The sequence below is a fragment of the Mastomys coucha genome, unplaced genomic scaffold (genome assembly GCF_008632895.1).
Source record: "Mastomys coucha isolate ucsf_1 unplaced genomic scaffold, UCSF_Mcou_1 pScaffold23, whole genome shotgun sequence".
Lineage (NCBI taxonomy): Eukaryota > Metazoa > Chordata > Mammalia > Rodentia > Muridae > Mastomys > Mastomys coucha.
In genome coordinates, this window is record NW_022196906.1 from 50,620,641 (window position 1) to 50,639,662 (window position 19,022).

The following is a 19,022-nucleotide window of genomic DNA, read 5'->3' on the forward strand; positions in this document are numbered from 1 at the left end:
ATCTCCAAGTTCCTGGAGGGGGCAGGGTGGGGACTGCCTGAGTCTATTTGCTCTTAGAAAGAAAAGACTTGCCTCTAGGGGGAGTGTGTAACTATCCATGCAGCCTGGTCCTTTATTGGCCCAAATGGCAGAGGAAAAAGCTGTGTCTTCCTGTGTACAGCCATGATAGGTTTGAAGGACCCGCTACGCAAGTGCCACAACTACCTCTGGGCTGGAGGCCTCATTTTACAGGTGAAGTTGAGTTTCATGGAAGTATATGACTTTCCCAAGTGGGCCAGAGGTCAGGGCTATGGTAGGCAGACTAATGCCCTCCTGACTAGCCCCAGAATGTTCTGGAAAGGGCATAGAGAGGGTGTCCTGACTTCTGACTTCTGAGGAAACAGCCAAAGGCAGGGTCTGGGGGTTCTGGGGCAGAAAGCACACTCCAGACTCAGCACAGCCTCTCTCTAAGGTCTCTGAACACAAGCCCGCGCTGGGACTGCCACCTGCTGTCTACCCCATAGCCAGCTGTGCTGCTCTGGGTGGAGCAGCCCATCTCTCTGTCCCAGAGAGGCGGGCATGCCTAATGAATTAATTAATGTTGGTGAAGTACTTGGAAGTCCCAGGCTGATAGGTGCTCAATACATGCAAATCAGGGTGATTGTTATTACCCATAATTATGGAGTTTCTGCTGGAGAAATTATTCAGAAGAGGCCAGTGTCTGGGCCAGCAGAGGGCCTGCCAAGATCTGTTCTGCAGTAGTGGAGGAACCAAGAAACAGACCAATCAAATCACTTTTTCCTTTGTTCCTTCCTTCTTTCCTTTCTTCAGTTTTTCCTTCCTCCCTCCCTCCCTTCCTCTCTTCCTCCTCTCCTCCCTTGACCCCTCGCTCCCCGCACCCTTCCCTCCATCTCTTCCTTATTCCTTCTCCTTGTTCTCCCTTTCCCCTTCCTTCTTTCCCTCCCTGGTCTCCTCCCACCCCTCTCTCTCCCACTGCCTCTCCCAACTCTGGGCCTGTTGCCCACTTTCCCCACCACACATGCCTTCTTTGTCTCTCATAGAGACAGGCGCCTGGCACCATTAGAAGGAAAGATTGGACAATAGCCCTTTGGATGATGGAGGGAGAAGGACACAGGAGTGGGAAATCACTTTCCCCTCTGCTAAGTGGACCTTTGAGGGGTGTCCTATGCCTTTTTGGGTGTGAGACACAAGTGTGACAAAGCCCCTCTCTAGGTTGGCAAGCTTGATGTTGCAAGGCTTGGCCATATGATGTTTACATAAACATTGTGCGTGTGTGTTTGTGTGTGCACACAGAGTGTGTGTGTGTTTCCAGCCCCTCCCCACATCAGGCAGTGTTCTCAGTACAGTTTGGGGTCTTTGGCTGGATTGTTGATTCTTTATGATTGAGGCAGAAGCTTTTCCATCAGTTTAAGTGAGTAAGCCCTCCTCCTCCCCCCGTGCTAACAGTCCCTTGCGGAACCCACAAAAAACAATCCAGTCAGACCGTTGCTCTCCGTGGTTGTCTCCCCCGCCCCCCCCCATTCCTCTGCTTCTATCCTTGGTGCCCATCCTCCAAAGAGGGAACACATTCAGCACCGCGGACAGCGCCCAGCTCACCTGCTCCCTCCTACTCCTTCCAGCCAAACACAGCCTCAGAGGTCAATTTGACCCTGGCTCTGCTTGCTCAGATGTGGATACACCAGAGCCAGGAGAGTGCCAGAGACATCTGAGCACACATAGAAGCTCAGCTTTAGCCCTGAACTTCATATACTCTGGCTTCTGAATCCCTACTGTCGTGGGGGAGCTTTAAAGGGACTTTTAAGTGTCAGCAGACACAGAGAGCACAACACCTACTGTGTTTCCATCTCTGTGGCAGGATCAGGGGTGCAGACATCAGATTTCTGTTGTCTCCTGCACATGAGACCCACAAAATAATGTCTCACCCCACTTCGGGTGGGGTGCTGGGCACAGACCACCAACTGGGGGCTTGATTCTGCAGTACCTGTGAGGCCAGACAGGGTCTGGCAGGGTGGAGCAGTTCAGGACAGCCTCCAGGAAGAGGTGACACCTAGGACTGCAGAAAAGAGGGAGATGCTGCGTGGGTGGTGAGAAGATAGCAACTGTGAGTTGGAAGGTAGATAGTGTTCTTGCAAAGGGGCTAACGCAAGGTCCTGAGGCCACACAGTCCACCGGGGCATGGGCACCATGGGCTGTTTCACTTGACTTCAAGGGTAATCTGGCCTGATGCCACCCCCTTCTAAGCTGGGGCTAGCTGATTTCATCTGGCAGTGACAATAGGCCGTGGCCATCTGACAGGGCCTTTGTGCCTTATCACCGTGCCTGTAATTGTTCCGTCCAGCACACGCTCCTTTCTCTCCTTCAGCATTTGTCAGAAAGATGGAGCAGAGCCCCAGTGCCCTGTGGGAAGGCTGGGCCAGAGAAGGCCTCTTGCTGCCCATCGATTTGCGTTGCTCTTGCCAACCTCCTGAGTCGCTTTGCTGGATACCATGGGGCTGTGTTTGCCTTCGGATAATGAAATAATGTCCTCACCGAGGAAGGGCTGGAGCCCCTGCTATTAGCTCAGCCACCTCCTTTAGGACAAAAGTCTTCATGTTGGGCTTCTGGAGATGGCAGAATGGTGGGAACTCAGCAGGGCGGGCAGCCTGCTGTGGGAGTAACAGAAGAAAGATGGGAGCTGAGACAGCCAGGGCCAGCGATTTCCCAGAGAGCTGGTTCCTTGGCTGTCTGTCCCCAGCAGAGGGGCTTGGGGACACACAGATCTGTGTTTTATGCCCAGATCTCCTACTTGTAGGCTTTGTGACTTTGGCCAAGGAATAGTTGACCTCTCTGGGTGACATGACAGAGCTGGGTGCTCAGCACACTCAGAGCGTGCTGGGAGTGTGGCGGTTACTTCTGAAGGCCAAGCCTTTACCTTGGCGTTGTCTTGTGTGCATTGCTATCTTTCTATATCTCCCAACCCCCAACTCACAGGCCTTACGACTCCACCACAGCATGTACCTTCTGAGATTTCCCTGACCTGTCTAACCTCCTTCCACTTGGCTCTTGAATGGTCCCATATCTGATTCTGTGCTTTCTGTAGGGTGGGATTCTTAGGAGAAGAGGAGGGGAATCTTTCAGGCCAAAGTATTTCTAGCATTTACCAAACCTTGGCATGTAGTAGATGCTCAACTACTTGATCTTCTTCCCTCACTTCTGCCAAGAGGCTTTGTGGCAGGTCGAATGGAATGGCTGTACTCAAATAATAATGTGTTGGAAGTGACCCCTCCCAGGCTTTGGGCCTGGTCTTCCTGCAGCCCATGGGGCGTGTCTGAAGATGACACCAAGTCATCAGAGCACAAGAAGTTAATGGAGAGGTCTGGGGTACTGGCAACTGGACGTCCTCCTTATCCAACTCCAAGGCTTTTTGTCGTCCTTTGAGGGTGCCCCCACCATCACAAGCCTTGTCCCTTTTCCCTGTGTATGACTTCACAGCACTCCATGTCCTCTCACATTTGATGCTACCCTGCAGAGGACCCCTGCCAGGCGATGGTTAATGAGGCCACTGATCTTGAGCTCTGTACCAGTACAAAGCACTATTCAAGTGCTAACTCCATAATGTTAACTAGACAGGGGTAGACTCTCTCCAGGGCCACTCAGAGGCATAGTACAACATGCAGAGAGTGTATCCGGCTAAGGACAGGTCAATCTGGCATCCCTAATGACATACCCACTCCAGTCCCTGCCCTAAACATAGAGAAGGGACATGGTCAGGCCAAGTACTCACAGGCCTTATGACTCCACCACAGCAAGTACCTTCTGAGATTTCCCTGACCTGTCTAGCCTCCTTCCACTTGGATCTTGAATGGTCCCATATCTGATTCTGTGCTTTCTGTAGGGTGGGATTCTTAGGAGAAGAGGAGGGGAATCTTTCAGGCTAAAGTATTTTTAGCATTTACCAAACCTTGGCATGTAGTAGATGCTCAACTAGTACTGGCTTAATGGAGGGATGAGTGGCATTGTGGGGATTAAATAATATTAAGCACTTGGCCCTCAACCAAGTATTTATCGAGTGACAAAACATCTTTGGGCAGAATAAAAGGGGGTGATGGGTGTCAAGTGTCTAGCTCAGCACATGGGAATAGCTGTAGCAGTAATTGCTGGCATTCGTTCTTCTGGGAAGGCTTGCAGGGAGAAATCAGAAGAGGGCTATGGCGGGGAGAGAGAAAGGGAGCACAGAGTTCCAAGGAAGAGGTAACGGTGGGAGGAGGCTGGTTATCATTCGGGAGCCTTGACACCCGCTCTGTGTAGAGCCGGGGACGCAAGCTCATGTGTGCGTGCACACGTGTGGGCGGGTGTGTGTGTGTAAAACAAATAACTGGAAAATGAATTTAATTATAAGGCACTTTTAATAGCTATTTATATTTAATCCTGCTAATTCTGTGTCTTGTGTAGCCAAACTGTAATTCTATTCTTCTTACTCATTTGCTAGTGTGAGTGGGAGAGATAGGGAGAGGGAGGCAGCCCCAGAGAAAGGCAGCCCCACCCTGGGATCAGACTGAGTCGGCAAGGTTATTTCAGAAGGCATCTAGGGCACTGGGCTGGCTCTCTCTCTCTCTCTCTCTCTCTCTCTCTCTCTCCAGGGAAGCTCTGGTTGTGTTTCCCAGCAGTGAAGAAGATGGGGAGGGCAGCAAAGGAGAACACCCAGCATCAAAGTCAAGCCCATTGGTTCAGATCCAATGTAGGAATGTGCCTGGACCAAGGAGGCTCATTCTCTCTGTAGAGTGGGCATGATTCCATCCTCCCCAGGGCTGTTGGGAAGACTGCACAGAAACAGTGGTCCTGCTCTGAGAGGAGTCTATAGAAATACTTAGTCCTGAGTCATGCTACTCTTATCCATTCCAAAGCTGGCCATGGTGTGGGCTTCCACAGCCCTGAGGCTCCCATTAGTCAAGAGAAGATGACTGTCTACCAAGATGGCCAATCCAATAAATGACCAGGAGTCTGCTCCCCTTTTCAGGACTCGGCTGGGAGTCTGGGCTATTGGATGGTAAATGGGAGGTCCTCAGAGTGGTTCAGAAGCAGCCTTCCCAGGTGACAGTAGAGGTTCACTCAGCACTGTAGGAGTAGTGAAAGAAGCATGCTCCTGAGAAGGAAACGACTGGCCCACATAGGTGCTTCCTAAATGTACCTTGGGGGGAAACAAGATCAGGTGTTAGAGTCCTCTGCTTCAGGCCCTACTGAGCTGCAGAGACCCCGGGCCAGCTGGCAACCCAGCCTTAGTCTCTCCATGTTCTCAAATGGAGCATGAGGCTAGGTATGGGAGACCGCTCAGAGAATTGGGAGCAAGTTCCAGTGAGAGCTGTGGGTTCTGGGTGCTCCCTGAGGCCACCGTGCAACAAAGGCCTCAGAGCAGCCTGGCTGGGGCTAGCAGCTGAGACTCGGCTTAGACTCCTTCCCAGGAGTGGACTGGGTGGGAGCCGGGAGGATTCCTGGAGTATCATGGAGCAGCTTCTCCTTGTGCTCCCTTGCTCTTGCTCCCTGTCCAGAAATTCCCCTCCGTGGTGAGCACTTCCTGTTCCTGAGTTCTCCTGAGGGTTTCAGGACTTTGGTAGGTTGGTCATACCTACAGGCAGACAGACTCATGCTGGCTCTTCCTCTACCATGATGCTGCAAAGTGAATTTCCCTCTCATGTTACAGAAGGGGAAACTGAGTCTCAGAGAAGCTTGGGGACATCAGTTTGGGTTATCACCTGACTCTAAAGACAGGTTCTCTGCTCCTTGGAAAATTCTGGCAGCCTATGGAAGAAGTGTGGGAGGTGCGGCTTGTCCCGAGGGTGATGTTGTGTGAAGAACATGACATCCTTAGGAAGAGCTCTCAGAGCCTGGACTCGGGAGGATTTTACACCATGGGGAACAACAAAACTCACCCAAAGTCTTGCAGCCCCCATAGGTGTGGTTAGTGGCCCATCTCTCTGCTCTGGTGCAGTCACACCGGAGGAAGGGGCACCTCACTGCTTGTAGCCTTTGGCTAGACACTTGCTGCTGGAGTCTGACAGTGAATGCAGTGTCACTTTCTCCCTCTTCCTCTGCTGATGTATGGTGGTGGCAATGACTGAGGGCACATTTCTCTCCGGGATAGCCACACTTTGTTGAGAGACTTTAATGCCTCTGAACCCTGAGTGGAACTATGTTTCCTTTTAATGGTGACATTTAAGGCATGGTGACAGTGCATGGACTTGCTGGAAGGGTCGGCAGGGGGGAGTTCTGGCTTGATGTCTGGTAGATCTTCAGTTTTGGGCCTTCCCCACTCCCTCCTTCAGACCCCCTATGGCCTGCTCATGGCAGGTCATTGTCTCCTTAATTTGATTGAGGGATCTGTTCTGAGGCCTAGGAGCTGGCAAGCATTCCATGCAGGCAGGGCCAGCTTCTGAGCCTACTTCTGAAGTGGGACAGGATCACTGGACTAGGCAGAAGAGTGATAGGCTCAGGTGGGGAAACCTGGAAGAGAGTGAGTCTCAGGCCATGCTAAGCCCTGTGTCTGCTGATGCTTGGCTGCTAAGGTATGGGCAGAAGAACAGGACACACGGGCCGTACTGAGCCTGGTGAGGGAGCAGGGGGATGTGGGGATCTGGGATTGGAGCTGTGGAAGATCAGTCCTGGGCCAGGAGACAGGATGGTCAGGGCTTTTTCTTGGAGTGTCAGGAAGTTTGGCCAAGGGAAGGTTTAGAGCAGTGGCTCTCAATGCTACCACCCTTTAATACAGTTCCTTACGTTGTGGTGACTCCAACTATAAACTTACCTCATTGCTACTTCATAACTGTGATTTCGTTACTATTGTGAATCATAATGTAACTATCCGTGCTTTCCAATGGCTTTAGGTGACCCCTATGAAAAGATCATTTAATCCCCCCAAAGGGGTTGCAACCCACAGGTTGAGAACCACTTGTTTAGAGCTTTCTGAGGGCAGGACTGTGAGGCTGAGGCTGGTGCCTGGCTTTGGCTTCCCTGTGTGTCTGTGGGTAAGTCTGCACCCCCTCTGGTTTCAGTTTTCCCATCTATGTGATGGGGGCTTTGGTCTGTACCATCCAATCACTGGGCCCCTTCAGCACCTGCCATCCTCGATTCTATGAAAACCTGGAGATGGGGGGGGGGAAGATTCTATGAAAACCTGGAGACGGGAGTGGGGTGGGGTAAGCCTGGGGTGCACCCTGGGAATGAGGCATGAAGGGGGTGGGAGGCAGAAGTATTGCTGTTGCCTGCTGCAGCCAGCACATTCATTAAGCATCTCTAAGGTGGATACACCCCCCAGCTCACCTAGCACATGAGCCTCGGGATTTATTTCTTCCTGAATGCTACCATCCATCATGTTAGCTCTGCTGCCAGCAGGTACAGTCAGCTCCCACCTGAGCTCCTGCAGGGCAGGGGCCTGTTATTTTCCAGGGAGGGTTCCCCTCCCCCACAGGAGTGCTTCTGTACTTGACCACTCTTTACCTCAGTGGTGTGGGGGTAGGTCTGTCTCGCAGGTGCACCCCAGTCAGATCACAGGTACAAAGGAGGATGAGGACAATCAGGGATGGCTTCTTGGAAGCGGCAGCAATACTGGCTTTCAACCTAACATAAATAGTTGAGCAGGAATCAGATAGGAAGAAAGGAAGAGCTGCTTACAGCATGGACCGGGAGAATGGTGGCCCCCAGGCAGCAAACTGGAAGACACTTTTGGTTCACATATACTTCTAGAGGGTTCTAGGCAGTTCTAGGCAGTTTATTGATTGACTGACTGATCCTCTCCCCTGTTCTTATATTCTCTTGTTCCTTTAGGTGCAGGTGCTCTAGACCCTTCCCAGGTGGCCCCAGAGCTATCAGTGACCATATACTGACCTCCACTTATAAACAGTTCCCATCCCATCACTACCACTGCCCAGGTCCTGCTAGATGTGCATTAAGTATGGCAACTAGGTGACATTGGAAAGCCACTTGACAACTTTTGAGCCTCAGGACCCTTCAAGTTGGCCCAGATTCCTGTGTATGAGATGACTGGTGTGTGAGTCTGGCTCATAGCAGAGTCCTGGTGCATGTGGTTCTCCTCCCCACCCTGTGGGGTTTTCCACTGATGACCAGCTCAGTGGGGTGCATGTCAGCGGGACTGGATCTTGGTGGGATGTCTGTAAGGCAGGAAGGCTTGGCCCAACTATGATGCATTGGTTGTAGGATCCAGAGCAGCTGTCCAACTGTGCAGCAGCTGTGTAGCTATGCATCCTGGCTGCAACATTTAACAGCTCTGTGTGCTTGACCTTGCTCAAGGCATGAAGCCTCTGTCTTGATTCTCCCTCGGAAAAGGGTCTACACAGCACTGACTTCGCAGTTGTGCTTGTTAATGAGATCATACTAGTGAAGCACTCGATCAATTCGAGCTATGAAGTAACTCAGAAAGCAAGCCAGGACTAGCAATCTCAGTGAGCCAGGGGAGTGGCCTGAGGCTGGGGGACTGGCTGATAAGAAAGGCGCAGGGTCCAGACTGACGCTTGATTCCAAAGCTCTGCCTGCTTGGAGAGGTCCCAGTGTCTAGAGGCACCTGATATCCAGCAAGTGTCATAGCCTCCCTGGGGAGTCACTGGACCAGGCTTTGCCCAGATGACTTTCTTCAGAGGTTCACTGAGGGCAAGACCTTCTCTCATCTGTGGGTCCAATGGAACCCAGAGCACGGGGACCACATGGCAGGAGCTCAGAAACACTTTCCTGATGGCTGTATAGTTTGGTAGGGGGAAGGGACCACTTGGTTGCTCCCAGGATTCTTAGCATTCACTGGACAAATCTATTAAACCCCTTCTTATGTGCCCAGCTTGGGGACGACAGGCCTGGCTCCCCGCAGCAGCCCTCCAGACCCCTGGTGTCCACCCAGCTGTCTCACCTGAAGCTCCTATCCCCGGGGATGGGGGGGTGGGGGGGGGGAGCTGGCGCTTTGCTTCTCACTGCAGTGGCAACAGATCTCAGCCTCTCCCCTGCCTCCAGCTGTCCTCCCAATAGCTCGTTAAGGTGAGAGTAAGTCCTCAGCCACCTAAAGACTCCTTGTCTTTACCTCTGTTTTTATATCTAACTATAATTTGCCTGTGGAAAGGTTCTCGGAGGAGAGAGCAGCAAAGTTGTCCCCCATTCTGTCACAAGCAGGCTCTCCAGGAACCTCAGCCTGAGCTCTTTGGATCCTACTTATCCTTTTGGAGAGGCACACAGGGCACACGGACTAGGAGCCACGGGCTGAGAAGGCTGAGCTCTGATTCTCCTTGTTCCCAAGTCTGGCCCTTTCCTGTCCTTCTGGATCTCCAGGGGTGGGAGTTACACACCTGCTTTTTACACAGGATATGGCAGTGTCTTCTGTCCCTCTCTTAAGGCCCTCAAGGGACTCTAGGTGCTGCTCCTGCTACAGGTGGGCCGATGTGCCAAAAGTGAGCTGATGATGGATGATGGAGAGCAGAAGGAAGCAGAGGAGGAGCTTAGGGGGATGGGAAGAGCTTAGGGGGTTGAGAGGAGCTTAGAATGCAAACCCTGACTCTTCTTCAGGAGCCTTCTAGTTGGGGGATGTGCTGGTGTAGGCAGCTGAGGTTGTGGGGAAGCTCTATGGTGCTTTCTCTGGCCAGCTTAAAGGCTTATTCTCTCTCTTAGCTTCCTGTGGCTTCCGTCTCTTTCCTATAGGCAAGGGAAGCTCTGTCCCTACTCATGTACCTCTGAGGGCATCCTGTAGTCCATTCCCATGCCTTAGGCTCCTTTGTGAACCCATGGGGTTCAGAGAATGAGCTGGCAGCAAGGAACTCCTTATGGGGGAACTGCCAGGGCTGGCCACACTCAGCACCAAGGCAGTTCCTTGTTCTTTGATGACCAGCTTCGCTCTGGTCTCTGCCAAAGTCTAAACCTTCAAGTCCTCGTCTCCTTCAACAGCATGTCATCCATGGAATTAGTTTTCCTCGACTGTGCTGTGAGCTCATCATATCTCCTGGGCTAAGTACAAGTTTGGAATTTACAGGATTTCTGGCTGGGAGCCGTGTGGCTTCTCTGTCCTGCTTGGCTACTGTGGTTAGCAGCTTTGCATTCACACAGGCCTGGGTTCTGTTCTATCCCCACCCTGAGCTAACATGGATCTTTGGGAAGTTGTTCTGACTCAGGTCTCAGTTTACTCCTCTGTTTGCAAAGGGAGCTGTAGCTGCCTCTCTCAGAGAGGCTCTGGGAGGGCAGGTAGCCCCTCCCCCTACAGTACTCTGTAAGGCTTACTGCCTCTGCCTCTTTGCAAATCGGCTGTAGGAGGCTGTTGTGGGCAGGGCTGGGTCTTCTTCCAGTTCAGAGGCTTCTAAAAGTATGTCCAGCTCCCTCATGCTTGCTAGCACCTTTGGCCTGCTCCGAACTGGCATGGGTCTTCAGCTAGGTTGGTTAGTTGGAGCAAACCTCCTTGGATCAGTCAGTTACCCCTGTACCACAGCCCCTTCTGCCTGATTTAGGCCCCCAACCCCTCCCTGCCTCTGCCTCACCAGCCACCTTCCTTCCTCTGAACCCAGGGCTCCTGCAAGCCCCTATGGTCTCTGTTTCTGCTGAGGTCCCTGGTGAGTTTTCCAGGTTTGCACAGAGGCCCGAGTGTCTGTTTCTGGAAGCAGAGCAGAGCTGCTTTGCACTGAGCTTTCTACACCTCCGGGTCTCCCTGACGCCTGTCCCCAGGAGGCTGCACTGGGAAGCTGAGGTGGGAAGGTACTTGCCCTCAGAACTGCAAGGTCAGACTGGTTTCTTCCTGCCAGCAGGAGGCCCTAGGGAGAACCACAGACCTTCCTAGGTGGCCAGACCCGCTATTGCTTGTGGAGTTGCAGAGGACATCTTGGAAGGAGGTTTTTTTCCCCCCTAGGCCCACAACCCTTTGTCTTTCCTGTATTTTGGCTCTGAGGGTACCAGAGACCAAGCGGGTCCTTAGCTGGTCTAAGAGCAGAGAATTGAAAACCTGAGATATCTTTGGAGGGAAGGGCTACCAAGGAAGCATTGAGCTGTGCCTTGAAAGGTGCAGGGGGTTTAACAAGGTCTGGTCTGGCAGGCAGAGAGCATGTGAGCCTTGGGTGCTAAGTAAATTGTGGATCTGGTCTCTTTTTGCTGGTTGAGAACACCAGATGAGGGGGCACTTTCTTTCTTTCTTTCTTTCTTTCTTTCTTTCTTTCTTTCTTTCTTTCTTTCTCTCTCTCTCTCTCTCTCTCTCTCTCTCTCTCTCTTCCTTTCTTCCTTTCTTTCTTCCTTCCTTCCTTTCTCTCTTTCTCTCTCTCTCTCTCTTTCTTTCTTTCTTTCTTTCTTTCTTTCTTTCTTTCTTTCTTTCTTTAAAGATTTATTTATTTATTTTATGTGTATGAGTACGGATGGCCGTGAGCCATCATGTGGCTGCTGGGAACTGAACTCAGGATGGCCCTGCTTGCTCCGGCCCACTTGCTCCGGCCCTGCTGGCTCTGGTGGCATAATTCACTGTAGCTGTCTTCAGATGCACCAGAAGAGGGTGTTAGATCTCATTATGAGTGGTTATGAGCCACCATGTGGTTGCTGGGATCCGAACTCAGGACCTTCAGAAGAGCAGTCAGTGCTCTTACCCACTGAGCCATCTCGCCAGCCCAGAAGGACACTTTCTAAGGGAGGCCTTCCTTGATCACTGCCATACCTTGGGGGCTCCCTGGCCTTTCCTGTAAAGCTCTTTCCAATGTGTCCTCTACCTCTGTGGTCACTGACAGATGATTGCCTCAGTCACCAGGCTTTATAAGGTTCTTTAGGTCAGGAAACTCAGGGCTTGGTGGTCTCAGCCTCTAGCCCAGTGCTTGGCACAGAGTAGATGTTCACTAAACAGCTATGTGAAAATGGGTAGGACACCAGCTGAGGAGCTACCAAGCAAAAAGAGGTGGGACTGAGGGCTGCCCAGTGAGGTGTGTGCAGTGCCCCAGTGCAGTGAGCTGGGCTCCTTTGTGTCATTAGGCAGCTCTTTAAAGAGCTGTTTGCAGGAACAAAAGCTACACAGCTGCCAGTGCCTCAGTGGGTGGTTGGCCTGCTGAAGAGCAATGGACTGAGCCAACTTGTCACCCCCCACCCACCCACCCTTAGGCAGGCTGGTGACTCTGGGGAGTGGAGCCAGCCATGAGCTGGGAGCTGTGGGAAGCAGGGCCTTTGGTAGGCCCAGTTCTGACCTCACCAAAATTATGCTTCAAACCTGCAAGAGAAAGGGGATATTTTTAACCTTGTTCCATGAAGGCATCCCAGGGGAGCAGGGAGGGAAAGGAGACAGAAGCCAAGTTGGAGGAGGGGCCAAGAGCAGGGCTGGGGGCTTCCAGAGAGCCCCGAGAACAGCTTTCCCCCTCTTTGTCCCCAGCTCTGTTAAATTTTTTAAAAGCTCCAAACAGCAAGAGGGACAGTGGAGTTCATTATATCGAGTTATCTCCTCCGTTTCAGGCAAAGATCAATCTTATGAGTCTTGCAGCTCCAAGGGGGAAGGGAAGAGAAAGAAAATGGGAGGCGAAGGAAAAAAACTCCCTGGACCAATTTCCGCTGGCTAACACGATTACCCGGCTGCCTGGCAGCAGCGCCAGCTGTTGGCAGGCATGCTGGCCCCCTGCCAGCCTCTCTCAGCTGCTGGCTGCCCCAGGGCTCCCTCCTGAGTGGGGTGGGTTGGCAGGTGTGAAAGCCCCACGTGCCCCTTGGTTGGGGTTGCTGAGCGTGGCATCCCAGGGATGCTACTGGTACCTGTCGGCCCCCCACAGAACAGCCTGTGCTCAGGGTCCTGCCCTGAGGAGGGTGCCCTCTGACTCCTTCCTACTTCCCATGGGAGACTTCTCCTTCAGAGAGTTAAGTCGCTGATAGCTGGCTCCACTCATTTATTTATTCACCAACTCATTCATTTGTTCACTCAACAAACAAGTTTCCGAGCATTCACTTGGCAGCACACAGTCCACACAGAAGTTCAGAGGCGAACGAGGTATCTGCAGTCTGTATTGAGAAAGAGACAGACAAGGGACAGGGACACACATACACAAGCAAGGCAAGGTCAGGTGTGATATAAGTGCTGTGAAGGTGAGTGGTTGGTGTGTCCAGGCATTATACTCGGGGACTGAGGGGACGGAGGAGTAGCCATCTGAGGCAGGGGCTTTGCACCAAGAGTAAGATGTCTACAGTCTGAGGCTGGCCCACCTAACAGAGGCCACAGTGGTTGGAAGTGGGTTCTGAGAGTGGGGCCTGCCCTGGAGGCTTTACGATGGGTTGCTGATGTGGGTAGCCACAGCATGTCCTGAGTCTGCTGTGTTGCTTTAAGCTGTTGTCTATGCAAGGTGCCCAATTCCAGCAGGGCCGGGGCAGAGTCGGGCAGAGTGGGAGCTGAGAACTCAGGGTCTGGATGTGTTTGAGCGACAATTGACAGTGGCTGATGATAGCTTGGGTCTGGGTGTATGGGATAAAGAGTCAAAGTGGAGGGTTAAAAATTAAGTTCTGTGTTGGATGGGGCTGCTAAGAGGGTTAAGTAGCGATGGCAAATCGGCTTCTAGTTGTGGACCTGTGTGCTTAGGAGACTGGGGCTGGCATGAGGGAGCTGGAGGCAACTGTGTAGAAAGCCCAGACCTGAGTGAGGGGTCAGGAGAGTGAAGAGGGTGAACGCTGTGACCTCCAATGTTTGGAGTGAGAGTGACCAGAGGAGACTAGTCTCGGGAGGCCAGATGTAAGTGTCTACATGTGGGAGAAGCCGTCAGCACATCGGACACTGTCCAGATCTTGGGGACCGGGGCATAGAGCATGACCGCTGGTCTGGCCAAATAGCTTTCTGAGCGTCTGTTATGACCATCTTGTGGAGTGGAGGGGACCGGAGCCTGGCTCCTGAGAGTGCTGGACAGCGCTGAAGACTGAAAGAGCTGAGAGCTGAACATATTCTCCCTCCCTCCCTCCCTTCTTCCTGCTAACTCTTCCTGCCATGATACTGTGCTAGACTGGACCTCGGGCAACTTACTTAATCTCTCTGATTCTTAGGCTTTTAATTTTTTTTTTCTTTCTGCAAAATGGAGATATCATCTCAGATGTGACTAAGACTCTCACTGGGTAGCCCTGGCTGTTCTGGAACTCACTATATAGATCAAACTGGCCTTGAACTCACAGAGGTCTGCCTGCCTCTGCTTCCCAAGTGCTGGGATTAAAGGCGTGTACCTGGCTGGAATTAATCTTGAGTAAAAAGCTGTCATGGGGAATTAGATAACATGCCAGCCAAAATACGTTTTTGGAGGGCATTTGGCAACAATCAGAAAAATCTGGAGTGGATATACGCTTTGACGTACCCTTTGGGAATATGCATTACACGAGAAAGCAGGATTCCTCACACACACACACCCAGTAGGTAACGTTTGAAACAAAGTTGGAACCCTCCAGGCAAACTTCTTTGGGGTTCCTAGTCATCTGGAGGGGGTGTGCCCCCTTGTGGAGGAGCACAGAACAGCGCATATGGCACTTCCAGGCTCCAGGTTTGGTATGCTCTCTAACTAGGAGCCCTTGGGTAACTCACTGATCACCATTAAACACCCTGGTAGCCTCAAGAGTAGTGGTTCTCAGCCTTCCTAATGCCGCAGCCCTTTAATACAGTTCTTCACGTGGTGGTGACTCTCAACCATAAAATTATTTTCGTTGCTACTTCATAGCTGTAATTTTGCTACTGTTAAGAATCATAATGTAGCTGGGCAGTGGTGGCACATGCCTTTAATCCCAGCACTTGGGAGGCAGAGGCAGGCAGATTTCTGAGTTCAAGGCCAGCCTGGTCTACACAGAGAAACCCTGACTCGAAAAACCAAAAAAAAAAAAAAAAAAATCATAATGTAAATTCCTGATATTCACATGACTGATATGCGACTTCTAAAGGGCTTGCAATGTACAGGTTGAGACCCGCTGCTCCAGAGAATGATGAGTTGAGTGGCCCCATGTCAAAACCATGCTATGAGGACCAGTGAGGATAACACATGCTCTTGGCTTGCTGTCTGGTGTACAAGCATGTGCTCAGTGAGTACAAGCAGCAGTTAGTACTCTGTGAGGACATGGAGAGATATATAATACATTGTGGAAGAACACGGGAGCCAGTGCATCCTAGTGTAGACCCTGCATATACACCTCTCTACAGGTTCGCATGTATCCCAGAGGGCTCTCAGTATCTCTGAGACGTGACCTGGAACAGGAGTTTGTCTATTGTACTTGAATAATAAAACAATTTCTATCGCTATACAGTGATAGAAATCCAGATTTTTGTTGTTGTTGTTGTTGTTTGAAGCAGGGTTTCTTTCTCTGTGTAGCCCTGGATGTCCTGGAACTCACTCTGTAGACCAGGCTGGCCTCAAACTCAGATCTGCCTGTCCCTGCCTCCTGAGTGCTGGGATTAAAGGTGTGCATCACCTGTGTTTGGAAATTTAAATTTTCACCTCCTCTTGGAAGTCTTATAGGACTGCACCAGCCCAGAGCCCTTTACTGTCTGATTGGCTGCTATGAGTTAGATGGTAATGTGTGTGTGTGTGCACCCTCAGGCTATGAACTTCTTGAGACCAGACAATATATTTTGCAGGTTAGATAAAGGTTTAAAACATGAAGTTTTCAAAATAGGACCCCTAATGGCAGTACCATTTCCCAGGGGTTCCTGCTTGAAATACAGATTCTCAGGCCCACCCAGACCCATTGCTCAGAAACTGGGGGTGACAGCAAGCTGTGTTTGCTCAAGCCCCCTGGTGATGGATGTACCTGCTGGTGGTACCTGCTGGTCCTGGTGGATAAAGGATCAGCCCAGAGTCACAGGGTGAACCAGTGACATAGCTGAATTGGGCTGGGTCAAGGTGCCAGGCATATGTGGGTCTTGACTCTCCATTCTTCTCAGCTCTCCCGGGCCCCACTGGACCATGGGCCACATCTGACTTTGAAAGGGAATGTGAGGCCCAGCCCTTTGTGTCCAGCCACCAGAAAACTGTCCTTGCTGCTGTATATAGTCAGAGTGGGGTGGTAGGGTGCAGTGGTGTGTCTAGTTCACACATCTCAGGGCACATGTGGAGCCTGGGCTGGCCAGAGCAAGCCTTATATCCCACTCACCAGCAGCTCTGACCTGACTCTGGTTTCACTGTGTGAAACAGGCCTGGCATCTTTGGGCAGCCTCCCCTGCCTCTTCTGCCCTGGGGCACAGGAAGTCCAGGGTAACCAGAGGCCTGGGTGAGGCTGACTATAGGGTGTCTGGGTGTCTGCTCACCTCCTCCCTGCTGTTTCTCTGCAGGAGTCCTGCTGGTGAGCTGCGAGCCTGGAGTGAAGCCTCAGAGAGGTGAGTAGTCGGCCCTCTGTGGTCCTTTCTCTTCTTCCGTCTCCTGGTGGCTGCCTTTGCTTCCGCAGCCTTGTGGGTTTGCTAAGGGTTTGCTGAGTTACTGAGTGACGAAGAGGGGCAAAGTTTAGGGGCCAACTTGGGGGCAAGAAGGTAGCTCATAGTATACTGAGGCCAAGGTTATGGGTCTTCAGGGCCCTTTGGAGCAGTCAGGGCGCCAGTCAGTAATGAGGCGTCCCATTTCAGGGAAGAGCAAAGCGGGAGCCCCCGAGTGAGGTAAAGCAGGTAAGGAAGTTGGGGCTGGGGATTATTTCATAATCCAGGCACTGGCTTTGTGGAGTGTCTTGTGCTGAGATCAGTAAACACTTTGAGGATCCCAGTCTCCTTTCCATGAGCACTGCTGGCCTGGGGTGAGGCACAGCCTCCAGACTCAGGGCAGACATTTTGCGGGGCCTCTGTCCTGATGCCCAGAACACTCCTGCAGACTTTGGATTTTAATTCTCCGTCAATGCCTGAGTATATCTGCCGAGTCAGCTTCACCTCCACAAGGAAAACCATCAGGAGAGGCCATAGAGAATGGTATTGGTGCATGAGCATTCCCCAAGCCTAGCAGGGGGGTGAGTGAGGTCATGAGCTGAGGGTCAGGGTTCACTCCTCTCTGTGGGGTACCCTTTCCTTCATTTTCTGATAGGTCAAAGGGGGGGCTTCTGAAAATTAATCCTCCTGGACGGTACTCTGTGTAGAGAAGACCATGCACACAGTTGGTGTTCAATAAATGGTAAAGCGCACACACCAGTTGTTAAGCAACAGAGGTGTGAGAAGAGAGCGAAGACCTGAGGGTCAGGGAAAGCACGGCTTTCATAGCTGAGCCCTCTGCCAGGACCTATCACTCCAGAGCAGAGAATCGCCCTGTAGAGACATCCCAGGCTGCCTACCTGGAGGAGGGGCAGTAATTGTTACTGATTTGCATGCTCAATCACCTCTTTTTAAGCCTTCAAGAAACCTTTCCAGACTTTAATTAGCTCGTTCGTCTTAGCAGCAACAGTCTTGGGAAGGAGCAGTTTGTTCCCTTCTTAGAGGTGGGGGAGCCAAGGCTGGGTAGGAATGGAACTCAGTAGTGAAGTAGACTGTGGCCTGGGTCCCCACTCCTAGACCCAGGGTCTACCCATGGCTTAGAGCCACAGGGTATGTGGGAGTTGGGCTGTCATATCCTAAAGAAAGTGGGGATACACCGTGGGACCAGGAGGCCACAGCCAGCCAGCATTTCTCACCTTCATGGATGTGACCTGCTTGTCTCTCCTCTACAGCTCTCCGGCTGTAGTGTGCCTCTTCGGATAGGCCATCTTGCAGTCACTGCTCTTGGTGTCCCTTCCTAGGGTGGCTAAGCCCTGCTTAGCTGGGTGAGCGCAAGCTATGGGCACTTGTCCCAGGTGGGGCTGATGGTGGTCACTACAGGGAGGGATGGAAGTGGGTAGGGTGGTGAGCTGGGGAGCCCACGATGTGTGGGAATCAGAAGTGTGGATGTTGTGTGGGACCAGAGAAAAGGGCAGAGACAGCCTCAAGTCTACAGGGCTGTCAGCATTGCTGGATACGGCTTCTGGGCAATTAGTGGGCCAGCCCTGGGAGACCTCTGCTACAGAGAAGACTCCCTGTTGGACAGCGCCCAAATGAGCATGAGGGAGGGGGTGGGGGTGGGGAGGAAGCTGAGGGAGGCCTGGGAAGAGGTGCTACAAAAATCCGGGAGTGTTTCCATTAGCATCAGCTAGAGCAAGTGGGGAAGGGTGGAGCACGTGGGGGCGTGGCTTCCTCTGCTGTCAAGGCTGGGAATGAGTTGTAGCAGCCTTGGACAGTGATCTGCCTTGGGCAAAGCCACTCAGGTTCCACAGGTGGACACCTGTCTGAGGGAACCAGAGCAGCTGAGCCCAAGAGGCTTAGAGAAAGGGCGTTTGGCAGATGGGGTTGCTGGCGCTCCTGACTGTATCCTTGCTGCATGGCTCTCCTGGCCTGACTCTGTGGGACTGAGCGACTGGCCGAGGTAGAATACATTCCTGCTCCAACAGGAACAGAGCAGCGGAGGAGTTGTCGGGACAGTGCTAGCTACATTTTTAGCTTTAAAAGCTTATTCTGTGTCTGCTTCAAATGCGGCTTTCCGTTTTTATTTTCACCTCAGTTCCCCCTGTCCCAGCAGGGAGACCCTGTTGTCCTTTCCTGCCTGGCCTTCAGTCTTGGGCTTTTCCAAGGTCCAGGGGGTGGAGGAGCATCTGAGCTGCACAACCCAGAGTGGAGCGCTTGGGCTCTGGGCCTGGCTTCATACTGTCACTTGGAAGTTCTGTGACCTTGGGTGTATTTCCCAGTGTCTCTGTGCATCAGGGTCAGTTCAAGGAGGAATGAGTGCTAGGTGGGCCCTCACATTGGGTAGCATGGTTTAGGAGGGGAGGGTGACTCTCACCACTCTGCCTTCCTCTTGATGTCAGCTGCGGGGAAGCTTCCGTGAGCACTGCTGAGCAAGAGGGACACTGTGTGAGAGGACTACTTCTTTCAGAGACAGATGTCCTCAGCCAACAAGGTAGAGGTGACACAAAAGGGGGCAACAGGAACAGACTCCCCTTCCTGGTACAGAGAGGCATCCCTGGTGATGTTGGGGTGGGGCTGAGAGACTTGACCCATGGAGGAGGGAGAGGAGATTTGTTCTTCATGTGATAGAGGTTTCTGCATGCACAGTGGGGGGGGGGGG

The 19,022-nt window shown here is 52.1% G+C and overlaps 1 protein-coding gene across 4 annotated transcripts in view; it reads left to right on the forward strand.

Moving 5' to 3' along the window:
• Lingo1 (leucine rich repeat and Ig domain containing 1) overlaps window positions 1–19,022 on the forward strand; it is a 180,135-nt gene that overhangs the window by 57,688 nt on the left and 103,425 nt on the right. For all 4 annotated transcript variants that reach the window (XM_031343639.1, XM_031343640.1, XM_031343641.1 and 1 more), the window contains exon 3: window positions 16,247–16,291. The gene's annotated coding sequence lies outside the window, so the exon portion shown is untranslated. The remainder of the gene's footprint in view (window positions 1–16,246; window positions 16,292–19,022) is intronic.